Below are 24,125 nucleotides of genomic sequence, written 5' to 3'. Positions count from 1 at the left end.
GTAAATGACAGTCGCTGCTCCAACGCCGAATCTACGAATCTCCATATGAAAGGGTCCCATGTGCTACTAAATGAGAGACCACCAACACAGCTGGCCTTCCTCATCACCCTTGAAAATGGCTTTCTACACTCCAGCCTGCAGACTGCAGACTATTTTCCAGGTGAATCTAGCAATTCCAGAAGAAAGTTTACAAATGAAATTGGCTAATGGGAGAAGTTTCAGGCCACACTGGGGCTATGACTAAACAACAGATACAAGTCTTCTGTCCACTCCTTGGGTCACGCTCTGGAACAGCATGAAGTGGCCACTTAGTCTACTGCTCTCCCAGGAAATTCTAAAAGGTGCCAAGACTCTCCATACAGTAAGACTTCCCCTTCGCCACCCACCACCACTACTGTGCCTGCTGGGTGGCCACTTAGAAGGCCTTGGATGGGATGCGGGTCTGAGCTCCACAGTGGCGGGAAGTAGAGTCAGGGAGGTGGCATTTATTTTTGAACTTCTGCTCGAAGCCAAGTACCACGCTAAGTGCTTCCACACATAGTATCTCAATGAATAATCTCAACAATCAAGGACAAGAGATGCCATCACCTCATGTTCACAAATGCAGAAACTGAGGCTCAGATGAGCCACGAGACAGACCACCCAAGGACGCACAGCTAATTAGTATCAGAATTAGCAAACAAATTCGAGCTTGTCAACCTCAAAGCTGTTTTCGTTCACCCATGATGCCTCTCCTTCCGTGATGGGGAGTGATGCCTTCCTCATCTCCAGCCCCGCCCCCTGCTCCCCCACCGAAGACCCCAGAGGTACATCTTGAGAAAGACACCAGTGATAGGACCAGCGAAAAGCACAAGGAAATGTGTCACCCTCCACCCCACAGGAACCATAAAGGGGGCTGGGGAGTCCCTCCAAAGAGGACTATCTGGAAAGGACAAGACTTCTATGAGCCCTTAAATGACAAAGGAGCAAATTCCTACAGCATTGACAGCTTAAGCACGGGCAGGGCTTCTGACTCAAATGAAGAATGCTCAGGCAGCTTTCCTAATTAATGATGGTTGAGTCATAAGAAGAAAGAAAAGTTGGCTCCAAGCTGATTCTCAGAGAAAGGTGCCCTCTGTGAAGTGCCTGAGTAGGCGTCTCCTGCAGCCGTATCCCCCACTCTCTCCTCCAATCCTGATGCCACACCTTCTGGCACTTTCTCGTGGGTAGAGGCTGCAAAAAAGCAGGCGGCCTATCCCAACAGGCTTGGGAGAACTCGCTTTGGCCAACCAAATGATTGGTGAGGGTTTTGGCTGGAAAGGCATTTCCACATGGCGAAATGGAGCGTGGCTGCCCTTGGATACAAGCCACAGTATAATGTGAGGGGCAACAGCAACTCTGACAGAAAAACCTATCCCCATGGATGTCAATACTCCTGAGATTTCACCTTTAAATACGTCTTTCTTGGGGCACCTGGGTGGCTCAGTCGGTTAAGCATCCGACTTCCACTCAGGTCATGACCTCACGGTTCATGTGTTCAAGCCCCGCATCAGGCTCTGGGCTGACAGCTCAAAGCCTGGAGTCTGCTTCAGATTCTGTCTCCCTCTCTGCCCCTCCCCGGCTCTCTCTCTCTCTCTCTCTCTCGCTCAAAAATAAACATTTTTTTTAAATTAAAAAAAAAATGTCTTTCTCATAAAGTTATCAGCCTTATAACTATTACAAATTCACTGTTATCCCAATCAAAATCCCAGCATTGTTTTTCCATGGGACTTGACATAATTCACCTTAGATTCATATGGAAGATCATTGACTAAAGAATGTCTAAGAAAATGTGAAGAAGAAGAACCAAGTGGGAAGACTTTATACTCCTGGTATCAGAAATTATTGTAGCACTATAATGATTAAGGCAGTGTGTTTCTTTTTTTTTTTTTCTTTTAGCATTGAGAATCCTTTATTCAGTTATTCCCTATCACAAGAATATTTTAGGGTACCTGAAAAGAAAATATCAAGAATTGTCTCTCCTGAAGAAAGTTATAGGATTCTAAATATAGTTGCAAAAATATTCCTATTTCAAATAATTCTTAGGACAAAGAATATAGAATTTTGTTATGCTACTAAGCATATTGATTGACATAAAATTTCAAAAGCATTAAAAACTTTTGAGACATGGTATTCTGCTAATACATGTTTTAATTGATACTTTAAAAATCCCAGTATAATATTTTTTATGCAAAAAAATGCAGAGATCTTAGGTGGTGACAATTGTTTACACTGCTGTGATCACAGAAAACAACATATACAAGTATTTCATCATATTAGAAAGTTCTTCTGTGTCTCTTTTTCTGTTCCCTCATCTCCCTCACCTTAAAAGCCACTACTCTCACACTTCCATGACTATATGTGAGTTTATGTTTGGGAATTTTATTTAAATAAGATTATACAGTACTTAGTCTTTTATGACAAGTTTCTTTCACGCAGTGTAATTTTAATGTTTATATAATTTATTAAATTTATTTTTTTTAATTTATCTCCAAATTAGTTAGCATATAGTGCAACAATTATTTCAGGAGAAGATTCCTTGATGCCCCTTACCCAGTTAGCCCATCCCCCCTCCTACACCCCTTCCAGTAACCCTCTATTTGTTCTCCATATTTATGAGTCTCTTATGTTTTGTTCCCCTCCCTGCTTTTATATTATTTTTGTTTCCCTTCCCTTGTTCATGTTTGTTTCTTAAAGTCCTCATATGAGTGAAGTCATATGATTTTTGTCTTTCTCTGACTAATTTCGCTTAAGATAATACCCTCCAGTTCCATCCACATAGTTGCAAATGGCAAGATTTCATTCTTTTTCATTGCCAAGTAATACTCCATCGTATATATATACCTCATCTTCTTTATCCATTCATCCGTCGATGAGCATTTGGGCTCTTTCCATACTTTGGCTATTGTTGATAGTGCTGCTATAAATATTGGGGTATATGTGTCCCTTTGAAACAGCACACCTGTATCCCATGGATAAATACCTAGTAGTGCAATTGCTAGGTCATAGGGTAGTTCTATTTTTAGTTTTTTGAGGAACCTCCATACAGTTTTCCAAAGTGACTGCACTAGCTTGCATTACCAAGGACAATGTGGTTCTAATAGCACAGGGGTTGACAATGGACCAATGAACTGACTAGAGAACTCAAAACCCATTCAAATATGGAAACTTGATAAATATCAGAAGTGGCTGTACATATTGGAAAAAGTGTCGACTGTTCAAAGTGTTGGTATTACATAAAAAAGTCTTTCTTTGGGCTCCTTTCCCCAGGAGAAGTCTTCTTAGGAGAAGAACATTCATCACCTCCTGGTAAAGTGTCAGGCACAGAATTAAATGGATCTTGAAGGTCACATTATCCTCCTCAGTGTAGGAGTCTCTGAGTATCTGCTTGTATATTCCAGGGATGTGAAAAGCATAATCAGGGAAGGAAGGCTGTTCCATGGATATATGGCTCCTGTAAAGTTCTTTATATTAAGCCAAAATATTTTCCCATAGCTTTTCCCCCTCCCCATATGGTACTGGGGACAAAGGTCCATCTTCAAGGCTGTCTAGCAAGCCCTCGAGCATCTCCTGAGGACTCCAATTCTCTCAGTCATGCTTGTGGCAGGACATTCAATGCACATCCCCCCACCCCAACTTCCAGGATGCCTCTGATGGGCCCACTCCAAATTATCAGTAAGACTTCTGCCTGTGTATGCTATTTGTGTACACACACACACACACACACACACCCTAGTAAGGGAGGGAAAAGCAAAAGGCTCCAAACTGAGGTAACACAACAGACCCAAAGGGAGAGTCAGATGTGTTAGCTGGGTGTTCCTGGATGTAAGAAGTAGCAGTTCTCTCCAGTTAGCTCATGCAAGTGGGCGGGCAATATGTTAGACTACTTGTGGAAATATGGAACAGAGGAGCCTTAGCCATAGGGCCAGCCCTCAAGGACCGCTTGGAAAAATCAAACCTGAATTTTATGAGAAGATCAGGAATCCCAAGAAAGTGAGGCTTCTACTGGAAATCCAAGGCAGCTGTGGAAACCAGGCCATCTGGTAGACCCCCAAGCAGCAGGCCTTCACAGACCCTGCTCCAGCGCTCTGCCATCAGAATCAGTCAGAGTTCTCCTCTCATACTCTGCTTCTTCCCATCCATCTCTTCTCTTCTCCTCTTCCAAGTATGTGGTTGATTCTGCCGAAGTTTCCAGTTCACTAAGGCACAGCTCTCCTAGCCAGGACCCTGCGGAGGTCACTGGCCACTGCTGCTCAAGTAACAGCCAACGGAGGCTCATCAAGAGCTGGAGGCACTGCAGTTTCTCTAGGTGGGGAGGGGGATGGGGAGAGAGTGAGCAGGACCAGCCTGTGCCTGACCTTCATAGTACAGCTGGTGCCCAGAAGGGACGACTAAAAAGGTGTTCGTCTCAGTTCGTGGAGGGAATAAGAGAACACAGACTCTTGGCTGTTATGTCCTCAGAGAATAGGCTTAATTCTGAAATCCAGATGGAGGGGACTCACTAAGAAACATCCCGTGTGACCAGCTGCTTCTTGTTGGTGATCAACCCAAAACAACAGCCCCAGTGTCTACCCATCTACCACCTTTTCATCCCTCTGTGGTGTCCAGTTTCCTCTATTACAATACAAATGCCACTTAGAAATAAATTTAACCAAAGATGTACAAGACTTCTTTGCTAAAGACCACCAAATGTTATTGAGGAAAATAAAAGACCCAAATAAATGTACAGATGTACCATGTTCATGGATTGTAGGACTCAATATTGTTAAAATGTCAATTCCCTCCAGATTGATCTATAGATTCAGTGTAATCCCAATATAAATTCCAGAAGGAATTTTTCTAGAAATTGACTAGCAGCCAATTAGGTAGAAATTTAAGTAGTCAATTTTGTAGAAATAAGAAGTACTAGAATAGCCAAAATAGTCTTAATAAAGAATAAAGTTGAAGGGCTTATAGTAGCTGATTTTAAGATTTACTACAAACAACAATAATCGAGACAGTTTGGTATTAGCATGAGGGTACACAAAGACACCAATGGAACAGGAAACATCATCCAGAAATAGAACTACACATATATGATCAATTGATGTTCAACAAAGAAAGCAAGATAATTCAATGGGGAAAGACAAATATCTTCAACAAATGGGATGAAAAAATTATCTACCCAAAAGGGAAAAAATGAACCACAACTCCATGTATCACATGGAAAACTTAAGCTGGATCCTAGACATAAAGGAAATACAGCATCTTAAAAAAAAAATAGAAAATATTGGGGCTTCTGGGTGGCTCAGTCAGTTAAGCATCCGACTTCAGCTCAGGTTATGATCTTGCAGTTTGTGAGTTTGAGCCCCACTTCGGGCTCTGTGCTGACAGCTCAGAGTCTGGAGCCTGCTTCGGATTCTGTGTCTCCCCCTCTCTCTGCCCCTCCCATGCTCATGCTCTGTCTCTCAATAATAAATAAATGTTAAAAAAATTTTTTTTAATTGAAAATATCTCCATGACCTTGAAGTAGGCAAGCACTGCTAAGGCAAAACACTAAAAGCACTAACCATTAAAAAAAAATTTATAACTAAAATTCGTTTAAAAAATTTAAAATTTTCAACATCCCAACCCTAATAGCTACAATTAAACAGACTGACAACACCGAGGCACCTGGATGGCTCAGTTGGTTAAGTGTCCAACTTCAGCTCAGGTCACGATCTCACAGCTCATGAGTTCGAGCCTCATGTTGGGCTGTTGCTGACAGCTCAGAGCTTGGAGCCTGCTTCAGATTCTGTGTCTCCCTCTCTCTCTGCTCCTCCCCCACTCGCACTCTGTCTTTCTCTCTCTCAAAAATAAATTTTAAAAACACTAAAAAAATAAAAATAAAAAAAACAGATTGACAACACCAAATGTTAGTGAAGATATGGAGCAACCAAAACTCTCATATAGTGTTGATGGGAGTGTGAAACGATATAACTAATCTGGGAAAAAAGTCTATCAGTTTGTCATAAAACTAAAAATACAACTGTACACGGAACAATTCCATTTCTAGGTAAAAAAAAGTAAACACATGTCCCCCGGTATACTTTTACAAGAATATCCACACCAGTTTTGGGGCGCCTGGGTGGCTCAGTGGGTTAAGTGTCTGACTCTTGATTTCGACTCAGGTCATGATCTCACGGTCTGTGAGTTTGAGCCCCACGTCACGCTCTGCACTGACAACCTGGAGCCTGCTTGGGATTCTCTGTCTCCCTCTCTTTCTGCCCCCACCCACTTGCAATCTCTCTCTTTCTCAAATGAACATTAAAAAAAAAGAATAGCCATACCAGTTTTATGCATAATATCTATAACTTGGAAACAGCCCAGCTCTCCATCTATAAGAAACTATGGTAAAGTCATTCTACTCAGGAGAAAAGAAAAAAAAAAAAACACATAACAATATGAGCAAATCTCAAAAACCTTATGCTTGGTGAAAGAAGCCTTACACAGATGAGTACCTAATATGTGATTCCAATTATAGGAAGTTCTTGAACAGACATGATTGGAAAAAGACACCACTGTGGCTGCCTCTGGGGGTCGAGTAGGACTGGGAAGAGGCATGGAAGCACTTTCTGGGGTGCCGGGAATGTTCCAGGTCTTTGTTTTAAAATAACAGTTTCATGGAAATAATATGTCAAACACCATGGCGTTCACCTCTTTAATGGGTACAATGCTGTGGGTTTTGGTATATTCACAGAGCTATGCAACTATCACCACGGTCTAGTTGCAGAGGAAACCAGATACCCACTAGCTCAGCCCCAACCAATCCCCCCCACCGCCCTGCCCAGCCCTAGAGAGGCCCCCTCACACCATTCTGTCAACCATCCATCTGCTTTCTGCCACAACAGATTTGCCTATTCTGGACACTGTGCATAAGTGGACTCACACACTCGGAGGCCTTTTGCATCTGGCTTCTTTCACTCAGCATCATGTTTTCAAGGTTCATCCACACTGTAGCGGGTACGAGAGCTTCCTTCCTACTGCTGAGCAACATTTGGTTGTATGGATAGACTACATTCTGTTCACCCATTCATTGATCATTTCAGTTGATGGACATTTGGAGAGGTGCTTAACTGGAAAAGGTACAAGGGAACAAACTTTCTGGGGTAATTAACATAGCAGTTACATGACTGTATGTATTAGTCAAAGTTATTGAACTGAGGACTTAAGATACGTGCATTTTATTTTAGTGAGGAAACTATAATTCAAAAAAAGGGGCCCAAGAAAGAAAAGAATAAAGAAAGAGAGAATCCAGGGAGGAAGGGAGGGAGGGAGGGAGGAAATGAGGGAAGAAAGGAGGAAGAATGGAAGGAAGGAAGGAAGGAAGGAAGGAAGGAAGGAAGGAAGGGAGGGATGGAGGGAGGAAGGAAATGAGGGAAGAAAGGAGGGAGAATGGAAGGAAGGGAGGGAGGGAGGGAGGGAAGAAGGGAGGGAGGCAGAATGGAAGGAAGGAAGGGAGGAAGGGAGGAAGGGAGGGAGGGAGGGAGGGAGGGAGGGAGGGAGGGAGGAAGGGAGGGAGGGAGAGAGGGAGGAGGGAGGGAGGGAGGCAGGCCGCCGGGCCGGGAGGGAGGGGAAATCACCCAGGCCAACAGCCCTGGTTTCCTGTGGGCTGTAGCAACTGCTCCTAGTAAGCGTTGGGCTGTGCCAGTATCATCCCGTGACCCTGAGAAAATCAGAGCATGCTGCTCGCAGGGCACATTCCCTCCTGCGGAGAACCCGCCTTGTGCTGCCAGCTTGCTGGAGAAGGCACTCAGCTGGGCTGCAGGGCGTCTGCTTTGGGCTGGCCCACCCCCACGTGGGCCCGAGTCTGAGCACACTCCCTTTTGCCTGCCATGCAGCTGGTGGGCATGGCAGTTCTAGCTCTTGATGTAAATCGATACACTCACGGCTGGCTTGCCATTCAGTCCCTAGGGAGGAAGGAGAAGCTCCCGCACTGGGAGGAAGGAGGCGGCAGCCGGCAGGGAAGGAGGCCTGAGGACTTGGCCACCACTGCATCGAGACACCCTGGCCAATGAATACTCTGTCTCCTGGTCAAAAGACACCTAGTATTCTGCAGGTTAAAGATGGTCAAACAGCAGGCATTTTCATTCCGCTCAACCCTTAGGCCATCCACTGGTTGTAAGATTCTGTGCGGGGCTGGCGACCCTCTGTTCTAATTGTGTTTGGGGTGGGGGTGGGCAGCAGGGCACATGCAGAAAAAAATAAGTGATAATAAATAATCTGAGGTGGCGGACGCCAAGTGCCGTGCCAGTGCGGGCTACAGATCACACCGTGAAAGCTCAAACAGCAGAGAAGCCACTTCATGCCAATCTGTCACCACATGCTAAGTGCCGGGGCCCGGGAAGCCAGGATTGATCAGGGGTGGCCCCACGCTCCAAGATGCTCCCTCGTGGTCCAGGGGTGCAGACTAACTTGCAAACCCAGAATTGGAAAGCACCATGGCCGTCATTAGAGTGACGGGGCGTCTGAGTTCTGCCAATCTGGAACTTCTGGCTGACAGTGGGGGCAGCACAGTGGGAGAGGGGAGACAGGTGAGGTCAAACTGGGGACATTCCAGACAGGAGAAAGAAAGGCCCTCCCAGTATCTGCACAGAAGTGGAAAGATGCACAGACCAAGGAAGGTCTCGGTTTGACCAGAGACATGCTCACGGTCGGCACAGCTACAGGAACGAAGGCTGAGGAGCATCAGGCTGGAGGGAGAGGGGGCTTGGGGAAGACTTCTTGGAAGAGCCAGCCAGCACGAGGCCCCGAATGATGGGAAGAAGCAAGCCATGCAAACAGGAACACACAGCAGAAGCTGGGTCTCTGGGTGGGGGTCCTGCACAGGGTAGGGTGAACAATGCCCCCCGAAAGAGGCCTACCTCCTAATCCCCCCAAACCTGTGGATATGTCACCTAACATGGAAAAGGGGGCTCTGTTTATGTGATAGAGTTAAGGGTCTTGAGAAGGAGAGATTATCCTGCATTACTCATTGGGCCCAATATAAACACAAGGGTCCTCGTAAGAGGGATGCAGGAGGTCGGAGTATAGAGTAGAGGAGACCACAGGAGTCAGAGGCTGGGGTGACAGGAGGGAGGAGCCACAAGCCAAGGAATGCAGGCTGACTTCAGACTCTAAGAGGCAAGGAAATGCAGGGGTGCCTGGATGGCTTGGTCAGTTGAGTGTCCGACTTCGGCTCAGGTCATGATCTCACAGTCCGTGAGTTCGAGCCCCGCGTCGGGCTCTGTGCTGACAGCTCAGAGCCTGGAGCCTGTTTCAGATTCTGTGTCTCCCTCTCTCTGTGACCCTCCCCCGTTCATGCTCTGTCTCTCTCTGTCTCAAAAATAAATAAAAACGTTTAAAAAAAATTAAAAAAAAAAAAAAAGAGGCAAGGAAATGCAAGCCTCCAGAAGGAACACGGACCGGCAGACACCTTGGTTTCCAACATGTGAGACTTATCTCAGACTTCAGACCCCAGAACTGCAGGATAACATAATTGTGTTGTTTAGAGCCACTCAGTGTGGTAACTTGTTACAGTAATAACAGGAAACACACACTGCAGAATCAGTGGGAATGCAACTTACACATAGCCCCTACATATCCCCTCTTCCCAGCCCCAACATTTACTTCCCTCCGGAGATTTCATGCCATCAAAAAGAGTCGGAATGCAGAAACATGGTTAACAAATGTGGTTACATTATCTGCTACTTTGTTCGTTCATCACTTAGCAAATGACAGGAACAGAGCGAGGTCTGTGATCCATACTGACATCCCTGCCCCCAGCGAGCTCAGAATCCAGTGGGGGGTGCAGACATGTCAACAGCCAGTCACCACACAAGGTGACAAACCCTTAATGGAGATAGGAAGAGGGGAACACGGCAGCACCGGGGAGAGCCAGCTGGTGTGGCTTCCCGAGAATGGAATGGTCCGACACAGGGAGTCTTGGCTGCGCGATGAGGCAGGATGAGGGGGAAGGCAGGCAAATGCAACTGCATTTAGCAGAACGGAGGTGGCAGGAGATACGGCTGGTCCGGGGGAACGGCAGGTGAAGTGAGCGTGGCCAAAACAGGGACCAGAGGCTGGGACAGGTGCTTCCTGATTACAAGGTGGAAACAACTGCTTCATGGCCACCTTCTCAGCCCTGCCTCGGTGAGATTAAAAGGCCAGGAGCTGCAGGAAGATTCGAGGCAGAGATGGGTGAGGGCTCGAGGGGCAGCGCTGGTGCAAACACAACATGAGCCTTCAAGCTCCAAGAGACAGCACAGCACCCAAAGGAGACACTCCAGGTAGGGAAGACCACCCGGCTAAGCACTCTGACCCTGTCTGCCCCGTGTGACACCTCGTCCTTCGATTCATCGCACTGCAGGTGACACTGCCACTACATGCAGACTTCGGGGTGCCCTGCGTCCCTGTTGCCCCTGGCACCAAGAGACAACACAGTCTTCCCATTGCTTACTTTCATGAGCAACCTAAGGAGGAGGTGATTCCCAACCTGGGAACAGCCTGGCTCCTGACCTGAGCCATCCGCAGATGGCTGGTATCACCCAGGACAAGGAACGAGCCAACAACGGCCACAGCGCTGAAACACTACTGCATGTGGGCGTGGCCAGACGACATTTGGTCACAAGGGTGAGGAAACGTGGAGATGGAAGTGATGCAAAGAAGAACAGAAGGGAAGCACAGAGGGAAGGAGAAGAGAGGGGGCAACGAGGACAGAGGTGGAGAGCCAGAAGAGTGGACACCTGCCCTTGCACAAGGGACGCAGTCCAGGCTGTCCCAGACAGAGAGCTTTCTAGGACCCCCGACCTCAGGGGACAAGATCTGTGCCACGGCAGCATTGCAGGCTGTGAAGCCACAGGGACACAGTCAGGCCTCTAACCCAGTGAGGCCACACACCTCACCCGTCATGCAAATCAGAGCAGAGGAACGTGAGAAACTGTGTTAAATACCAAGGGGAAGATTTTGCAAATAGTTTTTTTGAATTGTCACTGCTTAAGTGCGAAGGCTCTCAAGTCTGAGAAGCAACATTTCATTCTCTCTGAGCCCTCAGAAATTTAAAAAAAAAGGAGAACTCACTGTACTCGGGAAACCTGCGTTGGTGTGGGCCCACGCTCGGCAGAACGTGGCGGAGGGGGGTGGGCAAAGTTACGGAGCTCCTCGGGACAGTTTCCACTCCAGATGGTGCGGGCGTGGAAGCTTCGAGGGCTGAGCGGGCAGGGGAGAAAGCAAACCAGGAGAGAAGCCCACTCGGAACAAAGGGACAGGAGCACCGTGGGGAAAGGCCAACGATTCAGCACAGGTGCACAGAGGCGCCCTGGTGTCCACCGTCCTGGCTGTTCCTTTGCCATGAAGGCTCCAGAACCAGAGGCTGTGGGCCGGGCGGGCCGGGGAACTGGGAACTCTGGCTCTATTATCACGAATCGGCCCGCAGCCCTGGACCAGCCGCCTCCTCTCTTGGATCCGCTACCTTATTTTGCAAAGGATGGTGTGTGGCGGGCTGACACTCTTTCTGGGAATGTCTGGGACCTACAGAAGCACCACTGCTGGACGAGAGGGGCTTGACAAACCTCTGCCCCCGATCCTGCCCAAATATGTTTCTAGCACTTCTAACCTTCAGGTATTTGCCGTTTTCCCTGTAGCTTCCTTGGCCGCTGACCTTTCTTACTGGGCCAGGAAGCTTGCAAGGGGCCCCCTCCTCCAGATTTATCCGGGACAGACGGGCTGGGTCAGAATCGTGCAGAGCGAAGCCTCAGCAAAGCTCTCCATACACCTGCAATTCTATGACTGAAGCCTTTCAAAGGCTCTCAGCCTGAGAAAGCACAAGGTCTTGGTGAGGTTTCCTGGCCGGCTCGGGGCTGGCTTCATGCCACAGTAACATGCCCAGGGCTGCATGGCCTAGAACCACTTCAGGCTCCTCTTCCCCAACCCTTGAAGAAACCTCGATTCTTATGCCCTCAAAACCCTGCTCTGCTCAGACTGCTGTGACCAGACGCAGAACAGGTGTGGGAATGGCGGAGGGGCACTTTTAGGGCCCTACGTAATACAGCTCAGGCAACCGCTTGCCCCTTTCCTGGTGGCATCCGCCAACCGTGATGTTCTCCCTCCCGTAAGCCCCTGCAAATCCGGGGTGAGGGCGTGAGGCCCAGAGACACCCCAGGCTGGTGGATTCTGCCACTTTCCACTTCTGCCAAATACAGAGGTTTGCTCATCCCCACAGATGCGGTAAGGAGGTCCCCCCGGGTTAGAAGAAACTAAGACAGAATCAGACTGAAGGAATAAAACTGGATTAGGGAAACCGGAGGGAGACGGGGTGACTGGAACTCTGGGTAGGAATGCAGATTCACCACAACTGGGTGAGGTTCACTCCTGCTCCGCAGAGCTGGCTAATGAAACAGTAACATTCGCTCTTATCGTGGGTACTGGTTTACTTCTATGTTCAAAAGGCAGCATTTGAAGAGAGTTGTTGAGAAATACTTCACATGGTATAAAATTTGCCCATTTAAACTGCACAATTCAATGGCTTTTAGTATGTGTGCAGAGTTGTGAAACCATCACCACTAAGTTTAGAACATTTCATTACCCCTGAAAAGAAAGCCCATACCCAGGAGCACTCAGGGCCCCTGCTGTTCCCCCGGACCCACCGGCCCTGGGCAAACAGTAATCTGCAGAGCATTTTACCCCGACACGCACTTTCCCTACCGTGAGGGTATGCGATGCAGCAGATGACAGGGGTGTCTTAATCCAAGATCTCATGACCCACAAACAAATGGCCAACAAGCACAAGAAAAGACATTCAACATCACGGATCCTTAGGGGAATGCAAATCAAAGCAACAACGAGATACCACCTCACACCCATTCAGGATGGCTATTGTCCAAAAAACAGAAAATAGCAAGTGCTGGTGAGGATGTGGAGAAATTGGAACACCTGTGCACTGTTGGCGGGAATGCAGAATGGTGCACCCACCGTGGAAAACAGTATGGTGGTTCCCTCAAAAACTAAAAATAGAATTACCATATAACCCGGAAATTGCACTTCTGGGTATATACCCAAAATAATTGAAAGCAGGATCTTAGTGGGGCCCCTGGGCGGCTCAGTTGGTTAAGTGTCTGACTCTTGGTTTTGGCTCAGGTCATGGTCTCATGGTTCTTGAGTTTGAGCCCACATAGGGCTATATGCTGGCCGTGTGGAGTCTGCTTGGGATTCTCTCTTCCCTCTCTGCCCCTCTCCCACTCACGCATGCTCTCTCTCTCAAAAATAAATAAACTTAAAAAATGTTTTTAATGTTTATTATTTTTGAGAGAGAGACAGATTGCAAGTGGGGGAGGGTGAGAGAGAGAGGGAGACACAGAATCCAAAGCAGGCTCCAGGTTCTGAGCTGTTAGCACTTAGCCCGATGTGGGGCTTGAACTCCTGAACCGTGAGATCATGACCTGAACTGAAGTCGGACACTCAACTCACTGAGCCACCCAGGCACCCCAAATAAATAAACATTTTTAAAAAGCAGGATCTTAGAGAGACATTTGCACACTCATGTTCATATAATTATTATATACACAGAATTATTCTCCATAGCTAAAAGATGAAAGCAACTCAAGGGTCCAACAACTGATGAGTAGATAAACAAATGTGGTATATACATACAATGGATACTACTCCTCCTTAAAAAGGAAAATTCTGACACGTGCCACATCATGCAGAAACCTTGGAGCCACTGTGCTCACTGAAAGAAGACACTCACAAAAAGACAAATATACTGTATGATTCCAATTACATGAGGTACCTAGAGTAGTAAAATTCATAGACAGAAAGTACAGTGGTGGTTGCCAGGGGATGGGGGATGGAGTGTTTTATAGATACAGAGTTTCGGTTTTCCAAAAGGAAAAGAATTCTGGAGACGGTGGTGGTGATGGCTGCAGAGGAATATGAATGTACTTAATGCCCCTGAGCTGTACACTCAAAACAATGGTTAGGAGGTACTTAAGGCTACCTGTCAGTCGACTTTATGCTAATCAAAAGGAGACTGTCCAGGTGGGCCTCACCTAATCACACTTAAGTCTTTAAAACCAAAGGGTTTTGGGGGCACCTGGGTGGCTCAGTCAGTCGAGCATCTGACTCTTCATTTCAGCTCAGGTCTTGATCCCAGGTCCTGGGATCGAGCCCCGTGTTGGGCTCTACACTCACAGGGCAGAGCCTGCTTGGGATTCCCTCTCTCTCCCTTTGCCCCTCTCCTCTACTGGCACTTTCTCTCTCTCTAAAATTAAAAAAACAAAAAACAAAAAAAGCAAAGGGTTCTCTCCTGCTGATAACAGAAGAGGAAGTCAGAGATTCAAACCAAGGGGGGATCTGAGGCCCCGCTGCTGTACTGAAGATGGAGAGGACACATGGCAAAGACTAAGAGTGGCCTCCATGAGCTGGGGGCAACGCCCAGCTGACAGCTACCATGTTCTGCCTGGACGCATGACCAGCACGGCCAGCAGAGGTGGGAGATAATGAGTCGTGTTAACCCGCTAAGTTGGATCATTTGTTAGAAAGCAATAGAAGACTGATTGGATCTCCTAATTGGGGCCAGAAAGGGAAAGAAGACATTTTAGGGAGCAGAGAGGACTCTCAGTGATTGACTTTGTCTTTTTCACATATCTCCACCTCCTCTAGAAAGCCTCCCCCGCCACCCTCCCGAGAGCCTTTGCGGATCCTCGCCTCTGTCTTCCTCTGTCGGTAATTATCTGCCACTCCCTTGGCCCTGCGCACAAGGGCCTGCCAGCCGGAATCCCCAGTCATCTCGCTTTCTCAAATCTGGTCTAAGGACTTCCAACACAGAAGCCACAACTTGACCTTTTTCATCTTTCCCAAAGCTCCCAGTACAGGGCCAAGCACACTATAAACTAGCTCACAAATTCTTGTTCACTAAGCCATTTCCTTTCAGTTCCAATGACCAGCAAGGCCAATGAAGGCATTCAAACCTGATGTGGCCACAGGCACATGGAGAGCCTTTCCCCTAAGACTGGCTTCACCACCACCTGAGAGTAACAAAGCACCGAGATGGTGATACCCCATTTCTGAAGCCTGACTTTTCATTAACACTAGCCAGTCAGGTTTTCCAGCATGAGTTGGGCTACCATTTCTCTGAAGTTTTTTTTTTTTTTTAATGTTTTTCTACAACTGAAATTTGCCAACACAGAGGAAGTAAGAATAGGATGACATGAGGTCCCACAAAATGTGCTACCTGTGTTTTGTTCCACAACAACCTTACCCTGAATGCCTGTCAAGTCCAGACAGCATGGTGAGACCCCAAAAACAGAGAGCTAAATCACAATAGCCCCTACTCTTGGGCTGTCATCCAAGTATCCCCTGAGCACAGAGGTCATAGCAGAATCTTTGACACTTTGGAAACTAGGAGGTTGGATTTCTTCAGGTCGGACCACAGAATCAGGTCTCCTACAGGCAGGCAATGGGTGGGGTTCCCTTCTGCATTCTGTCCTGCTCCAGGGACTCTGGGGACGCCTTCTGTGCCCCACCCTGGACTCCAATAACACGCATATGATGTCACTGTCTAGATGTGCAACAGTCTTGGCCAATTTTATCCAAAGCCCTCAAGCACAGATTAAAAAGTAAATCCATAGCATTTGGACAGACCTTTACAGTTTACAAGCCACTGTCATATTGTCTCATTTGATCCTCCCAGGAGCCCTAGGAGGTAGGAGGAGTAGATTATCATCGCCCAATTACAGATGAGGAAACTGAGGCTCAGGGAGCTGAAGTGACTTACCCAGAGTTACCTGGTTTGGAAGCCAAAAAACCGTGTTCTTCCACGTTGGATCTAGTCTTTGGGCCGAAATGGGAACTCAGCACAGACAGGCTAGGCTCTCCCCAGCTGGCCTTCACAGCTGGTGCCTTGAGAGTTTCTCTATAGAAAGAGTGAAGGAGAGGCTGGGAATCAGGAACAAAAAGAAAGTACAATGGTGCCTCATATTCTAGTAATATTTCATCTTTTTCAAAGAACTCACATATTTCTTGTCTCATTTGGTTCACAGAACAATCCCATAAGGTGAACAAGACAAGCATATCGTCATCAAAACTTGGATCAGAACTAGTCCCCAACTTTTCTGATTCCAAGACTCTTTCTATAAGATAAGGGACAGAATCCTTGCCACTGAGACCCTCCTTTCGTCCCTTTGGCCCTGAAGGGTCAAGACCAAGAGACCACTGGATACCCTTCTCTTGTGTGGCCACACAGGTCCAACTTACAGTGACCTTTCATTTCCCTGTGTGATCCCCTGCCAGAAACTGGGCCCAGAAGGCAGGCCCCTCCCCCTTCTGGTTTTAGGACTGCTTTTACAGAACCGATGTTTTTTTAAGTTTATTTCTTTTCAGAGACAGAGAGAGAGCGTGCGAGTGCGCACACGTGTGGGGGAGGGGGAGGGAGAGGGAGGAAAGAATCCCAAGCAAGCACCACACTGTCAGCATGGAGCCTGATGTGGGGCTCGAACCCACAAACCGTGAGATCACGACTTGAGCTGAAACCAAGAGCTGGACGCTTAACTGACTGAGCCCCCCAGGCGCCCCACAAAACTAATCTTATGTAACCGATACACCAGGGGGAATGGAATCTGCTGGACTATTGCTCACCCGCTGAACACACATTTTCTGAGCAGGGTATCACTCTAGGCTACTCACTGGGAGTTTGAGAAATACCTCAGGCATATTCCCTGCCTAACAGAAGGTCACGATCTTGATCTAGTGGAACTGGCGAAAACACAAACACGTACATGACAAGGTACACGACATTCACTAGTACATGACAAGATGGAACAAATGTCACAACGCAGTTATAAGCAAAGGGCTGCATGCAGATCAGCATCATGCTGGCTGGTGGGAAGGAAGAGTCTTCATGAAAAAAGAGGTGTTGGGCGCCTGGGTGGCTCAGCCAGTTGAGCTTCCAACTTCGGCTCAGGTCATGATCTCACAGTTTGTGAGTTCGAGCCCCGCATCAGGCTCTCTGCCATCAGTGCAGAGCCAGCTCTCCGATCCTCTGTCTAGCTCTCTCTCTGCCTGTCCTCTGCTCTTTCTCTGTCTCAAAATAAATTTAAAAAACTTAAAAAGTAAAAGAAAAAAGAGGTGTTTAAGCGGAAGGATGACTGGAGAATCTTGACAAGTAGGAAGATGCAGGCTGTGAAAACAGCACTAACATTTGGGAACTAAGGATATAGTCCCTTGTGAGGGCAGCATGAAGTCCACTTGGCCCCCGACCTCCCACTGAGGCTGGCTGGGATCCAGCTTAGACCCCCAGCTAGATCTAGGCTGGATCCTGCCCCCATCCCAAGGGAACCCAGGAGACTGGGGCCACTTGCTCCGTCCGCCAGGTTCTGTGGACTTGCAGCCCCACCCACCAAATGTTAACTGCCCTCTTCACAACTCATCTCTTCCGCTCTCTAGTTGGTTCTCACATGTGTCTTGCATTCCCAACAAGACTAAAATACTGGTCTCCTAATTCCTTGAGAACATAGCAAGGCGTGCCTATATTCCATCCCAGCCAGCATGAGGTGGGCACACAGCAGGCCCAACAACCTGTTTGTTGACTGGCTGCCGAAGTCTATAGGCCCAAGTATCACGACAACTGTACAAACAGGTAGACAAGAAGGGGCAGTACTTGTAACCCTAGCCTGGGATTACAGGGAAGGGGTTAGCAGAAGACACATTATTTCTGGCTTTAAGGTTACATTTTATAGAACTGATCTAAATTTAAATCAAGGGGCTTAGACTTGTGGGGTCACTCTGGGGGGACTGCCCTGTATTTCACATTCTGTTCTCTCTTAGACCAATGTCCCAAGGTCTCCTTAATCCATTTTTCTAGTTCCTCCTTGTAAACATCTTCCAATGAAACATAATGTCTCATAGTTCCTCTTGAAAAGAGTTACAGAAAGGCTGGCATAGTTGCCATTTCCAGTCTAGAGACTGGAGGACCATGCCAGAGGTGAGAGCAGAGTCAGGGCAAGAGGTGGGGGTGGCGAGGACCCCAGGGCACAGTACAGCCTCCTAGTGGTTGGTCTCCAAGGAGCCGAAGTCTCAGCTGAAGTGCTGGGTGGACAGACTTTACAAACAGGGAAACTGGATAGGGTCAAAACCCACACAGGTCACAGCACACCCAGAATGGAGCATGGGCAAGCAATGAACATCATCAGCTAGGAGTTGGGGGATGGGGTAGGTGAAAAGAACCAAATGCCCAGGTGGGTTCAGAGGCACAGAATTTTAGTTTTAGGGATTTTTCTAAGCCAACCCTCTTTAATCCCACAGGTGGGGTCCTCAAAAAGTTCTTTCCTGGGGCACCTGGGTGGCTCAGTTGGTTAAGCGCCCGACTTCGGCTCAGGTCATGATCTCACGGCTCAGTAATTTGAGACTGTGTTGGGCTCTGTGCTCACATCTCAGAGCCTGAAGCCGGCTTCAGATTCTGTGTCTCCCTCTCTCTCTGCCCCTCCCCCACTCGCACTCTCTCTCTCTCTCAAAAATAAACATTAAGAAATTCACACCAAAAACAAAAACAAAAGTTATTTCCTGTGATAGTCTAACCCTGTTCTACTCAGTGTCTACGTCTTTGACCTTCCACTTCATCCTCCATATTGCTGCCAGACTGATCTTTCCACAACACAGATCAGTTCAGTGTCTCCCCTCCACATTCAGAAGGTCCGAAGTCAGCGTGACCCAGTAAGGCCTTCTCTGCTAGACCCAGACAGGGTTTGGAGTCTTATCTCCTCTCTACACCCCACTGACGTCATTCCCCCAACAACGTCCTGCACAACACTCTCCAAAGTTGCAAGACTTACTCCTGTCTGCCAGGAGAATCCCAATTCCAAGGTCCAGCTCAAATGTGTCCTGTTCAGTTAAATCTTCCCTGTGCTCATTCATTCCCCCGGGAAAGATGTGTTTACTTTCCCTTCCATGCTCCCAAAACACCTCCGTAGAGCATTTATCACCCTGACTCGAACTGATTTTACAGAGACTGAGAGGCCACCAGGAATAGGGATTGGTTTTGCCTTCTCATTGCTCACCTTGTCCTTGCTTTGCACGGCAGGAGTAGGTGGTCAAAACATGTTTACTGAAAGAAGAAACCTTTCCTTTTTTTTTTTTTTTTAGTTTTCACTTTTAAGTAATCTCTACACCCAGTGTGGGACTCAAACTCACAACTCCGAGACTGAAAGTCGCTTGCTCTACGGACTGAGCCAGCCAGGTGTCCCAAACCCCTTTCCTTTATAGCCGCATAGTGAGTTCCTGGTGGGGCCCAGTTAAGGTCGCGGTTGTCTGATGCCCAGGTCAAGGCACTGCTTTCTAGGCCGCTTCTACCAGTTTTTTGTGAACACGCACCTGGATGGCTCCTTACTAACCTGGACTTTCAGACACTGGGACAGTGACGGGCATCAACTGTCCCACATTAGCACCAAGCTGCTAACTGTAAAGAGAGACTCCTGTGTCTCTCCTGGGGAAGAGATTTGATTCGAAAAGGCTTTAAACCGAGCTGTAGGCAGCGACAGAGCAGGTGAGTCATCCCAGCCCACACCCGTTCTCTACCGAAGGGCCCAGCATCTGTGTGTCTGGGGTCATATGGGAAATGGGTACTCTGAGCTGACTCGGGTCCCAGGGAGGGGGATGCTGATGTTATGGCCAAGGACCCTTCACCCATGGTGATGAAGCAGTAGTGATGGCCTTTATCTATGACAGCAAACATAAAGGGACTCAGCACAGGGGATGGCCTCAGAGAAGCTGCAGCCGTGGTAATGGCCAAGGGACACACCTCGCCGCTCTTGGAGCCCCATCTGGACCCCTTGCACCCACACAGCCTGTCTCCACCACCAGCCCTCACCCGTGTCACTTCATTTCCCTAAATTCAAAGCTCCTCAAGAGAAACACAAGGTGTCCTCCACCACCCATCCCCCAGACTCAACCAGGACATCTATACTGCAGTTGAATTTTGTTTTAAGCAAACAGCATGTAAAGTTGAGGGATAAATCTTCATTTTACAAACTCTTTTCACCACCATGAGCTCCCCTAAGGCCTTCACTCACTGGGGGCTTACTTACCACGTGTAAGTTCCTCTGTTAGGAGCTAGAGAGATACGAACACCACTGCAGTACAGTCCCTGCCCTCAACCACGTAAGCAAGTTGCATATGCAAGTTACTGTACATGCAAGAAATAATGTGCTAAATCCTTCAGAGGAGGTTCACAAAGTGAGTCTGGGAATCTGGAGGCAAATGAGTTTAGAGGGACATCGTTCGGGAGATGGCACAGAAGCTTTAGAGAACGGGTTGGATATTGCCACTCTGAAGCACGTCAAATGGCCTTCCATATGGAGGAGGTGTTGTCAGCAAAGGCCTGTGGGTGGAATCAAATGTCAGGCAGCTCCGTGTGGAAACCCACCAGGGCAGGCTGAAACAGCACATCCGACAGGCCCAAGCCCCAGGGGCACAGGCCAAGGCACAGGGAAAATGCTCCGAACAGCAAAGGTCAACATGAACGTAAATACTGCAGCAGCAGGACTTATTCTGGGCGAGAAGTGGGCCAGGATGGCCTTGGAATCCGGCCAGAGGTCAAAGGCCAGCTCTACCGTCAACAGCTGTGTGATCTTGAACAAGTTACCCAACCGAAGTCTAGGTCTTCCCGTCTGCAAGGCCGCTCCCCGACACTTCCCACCTAGTGTGTCACTAAGAAATGAAATGAGATGATGGAGAGGACACATGAGGCACGGTGGCAGGCAGGGCAAGTGATCAGTCTATGTGAGGCTCTTCTTCCTGGCTTGAGGAGCCTGGACAGTGAACAAGTGAAAGACTGTGTGGGGCCCTGGAGGAAGGAAGAGGCCAATAAAAGGGGATTCTAAAGCGAGGAGATGGTGAGGGAAGAGGGACTGCAGAGAAAGGAAACAAAGCCTCCACACTGAGCTTTCTGCTCCAGGGCAGGCCACCGTAGGGATGCTGCTAAAACTCCCCACCACGCTGGTAGGTGGTTTCTCCCTGAAGAACGCCGTGTTCCAGGATCGACACCAGTGACGCAAGGAGCAGAACTGAGCTTGTAGGTGGAGCGATGGGTAGGAGCCGAGCAGAGATGAGGCAGCACGCTGGACCCCTGCCCAGATTGTGGGGGCATCAGAAATCAGGACTGGATCAAGATGGCACCGAGAGAGAAAACTGCTTAATTCCAAAAGCTTCCACTAGGAAAGCCCAGAAGTCCAAGGTTTTTTGCACATCTAGACACCTGATCTTTTAACCTGAATACCTGGCTCATTACAAGCCAGCAACAGAGATACCGCCAGGCACAGGACTCACCTCTGCAGAGAGCCTCCAGTCTCATGGAGGACAGGCACACTAAGGGTCTTCAGGGAGATTTGCCACCTAATCCTACGTGTGTTTGCTCCTTGTTCATTTGCGCATTCATTCACTCCGTCATCCACTGCACAAACATCCACGAAGGAACTACTACACCCAAGATAAGATCCCGGAGAGGCAGGTGTCCCGTTGGCTGTTCACATCTCCATTCCTCAAGTTGTTTCACTTGTCAGTTCCCTTATCTGTCAAATGGAGAAAACTGGGTTTATGGGGAAACGCAATGAGATAATGGACACGCACAATGCAGAGTAAGTGCTCAAGAAGTGTAAACTATTAATAAACGAGCAGAAGTAAGGTCACATGTTATATTGGATACCTTTCATTGCTCCTCTAGGTACTTTCTGCATCCTTTTCTATCCGTACTGTGTTCTGGAATTTTCCTGCATGGACTAATCAAGTCTCCTTTGCCCTCTGACTTCCCATGGGGTTTAGTACATGGAGAGCCTTGACAAATCAGAGGGGTTTTATTTCCTCCCAACTGCCTTCCTGAACCCCTTGACCTGAAGTCCTAGCTCTAGCAAAATGACCCTCCACACAGCCTCTCTGCCTCGAGGCGTAGAGATGGTAAGATCCCTCTGTTACAAGCCCCAGAACATTTCACTATCCACGGTTCTCTCCCTACACCCTGCCTCAAATTACCCATTCATAATGTGCCATCTGTTTCGTGCTGGCCCCTATTATATATGGGGTAGGAGAGAGAGAATAGGCCTGGGAATCAGGAGACCTGAGTCCCACCTCTGCCACCAGCTGGTTCTGTGACCCTGAACGCTCTTTTACTAGGTGTCAGCATCCTCATCTGTAAAAAGAACAGGTGGGACCACATAGCTCTTTTTTTGTATTACAATTCCCCGCCACTGCTGGGTGTTCCGTGAAGTTAAACCCAGAAAAGGGATGCAGATCAGGGAATAAGGCTTCCTAGTGCAGAGGGCAGGTTAGCCAACTCATTCTTACCCAGGGAGGGCACCCAACTCCTTTCCAAGGACTTCCCTTTTCCTCCCAGATTCCCCGGGGACCAAATGATCTCCACTCCAAACAAACAGCCAAGGAAACCCAGGAAATTACAAGTAAATTCTCTCCTTTCAGTAACCAACCAGCCAACCTCGATTTAGCCACACAGGCCCCTTCCCAGCTTCTGTGATGCACAGCGGGCCAAGCAGAGAGGCAGGTGCACACTCCCACCCAGGCATTCTCCACAGGGCTGCAAAGGGATATGATGCCCTCTCACAACTGGTGGGTATCCAGGGCAGAGGGAGCCACCCAAATCAGCATCCTGTCAGAAAACCTACAATTGAGGTCTGTCACTGGACACGTTTCAAAGAGAGGCTGAGGACCATTTCATGGGATATTACAGAATCTCTGGAATTCTTTTTAGCTCCTAAATTAGCGACTCAGGGAACCCCAGGAGCCATGAGAAAGACGTTCTAATGAGAATATTACCCTCCCTAGCGCCCCCTACCCCCATCTGGAGTTTCACCTGCCCCAAGCGCTTTCCCATCTCCCCTCACCCAGGGGTAGGGCCAAGTGCCAGTATAAGGCTGGGTTTTTAATCCTTAAGGACAGCAGGAGAGGGCACTTTGGATACCAACTTCTAAGTTTCTGGCGGGGTAAGGGAGGCGGGATAATCTCTTAAAATCTCAGCTCCTGGGCTGGCCGCATGTGAAAACCACAACCTAATAACCGCCAACAACAATTTCTTCGACGTTCTTCACGTCCCGAAACCGTGGCCTCTCCCCACAACTCTGAAAGAGTTCAAACCCTTTCCTGGTTCCAAATCAAAACTTCCGAAAGCCTCCGGGCTTCCAGCGGCCAGACCGCGCACGGGACGGCTGGGGCCCAGGGAAGACACAGGCGGCGAAGCCCGCGGGCCGGGCGGGGAGGGGACGAACCCCAGCGCTGAGCCGCCGCCCTGGCCGCCTCGAAGCGCCTGTGTCCGCAGGAAGCACCGCCGTGCGCCTGCGCCTGCGCGAGTCTTGGCACGTGACTCGGGAGCGCGCGGCCCGGGAAGGGGCGGGGGAGGGACCACGGCCGCATGCGCGGGGCGGGCTCCCGCGGGCGGGGTTCGGCTGGGACTCAGCTCAGCAGCTCCCCCGGCGGTGGGTGCTGGGGGTCGCGGTGACGAGCCTCGCTCAGCGGTAGCGTTTTGCGCTGAGGAGCGGGCTTTCGAGACCACGCCAAGCTTGGCCAGGCGCTCGGTTCTCCCACCCTTTCGTTCCTGTTCCAAACCGCCCTGCTTTAGGGGCCTGTTTCCCCTCGAAGGCAAGGGAGTGCAGCGGGAAAAGCGGACCCGTCGGCGGTGAGGACGCCCGAGCCCGGAAGATGCGCCCCCTCCGGGAGCCGGTCCCGCCGGAAAATCTGCACCCGAGTCGGGGGCCAGGAGCAGCTGGGGTCCAGGGCCCAACGGGGGTCCTAAGTAGGGCCAGACTGCTGAGGTGGGCTTCCTCCGCCGCCTCCTTACGGGGCTCCCGTATTGGCCCCCAGCTCCTAGCAGTGGGGCGGCGTCTGGGGGGGACGCAGACCCGGAGCCCTCCAGCCGGCAACCCATGGACCGCGGGTTTGAGGGGCACGGCCCGAGGGACGCTGTCTGGGTTGCCAAAATCGGCTGCTTGATTTGATGCCAGGCTCTCGCCCCTCGGTGAGCCCCAGGGCTGCCGCCCGCCTGACCCTCCCTGCTTGTTCATGGCTCTCTCTGTCTAGAAACTTGCAGTGGCCTCAAGCCCAGACTTCTTGACCTTCCA

The 24,125-nt window shown here is 49.0% G+C and overlaps 1 long non-coding RNA gene across 10 annotated transcripts in view; it reads right to left on the bottom strand.

Moving 5' to 3' along the window:
- Positions 1-23,325, bottom strand: part of LOC102958492 — a 36,344-nt gene extending 13,019 nt beyond the window's left edge. For 8 of the 10 annotated variants that reach the window (XR_006212321.1, XR_006212318.1, XR_006212320.1 and 5 more), the window contains exons 1-3: positions 22,977-23,325; positions 21,331-21,572; positions 15,788-15,925 (exon numbers count right to left, since the gene is read on the bottom strand). This is a non-coding gene — a long non-coding RNA (uncharacterized LOC102958492). Of the gene's footprint in view, positions 1-15,787; positions 15,926-20,090; positions 20,384-21,330; positions 21,573-21,706; positions 22,814-22,976 lie in introns of those variants that run through there. The other 2 variants (XR_006212324.1, XR_006212323.1) reach the window with 2 other exon arrangements.
- Between the last annotated feature and the right edge of the window lie 800 nt (positions 23,326-24,125).

Source organism: Panthera tigris, chromosome E3, assembly GCF_018350195.1.
Source record: "Panthera tigris isolate Pti1 chromosome E3, P.tigris_Pti1_mat1.1, whole genome shotgun sequence".
In the NCBI taxonomy this organism is placed as follows: Eukaryota; Metazoa; Chordata; class Mammalia; order Carnivora; family Felidae; genus Panthera; species Panthera tigris.
Note: the sequence above shows the minus strand (reverse complement) of the source record. Positions and strands in the feature narration are given on the sequence as shown.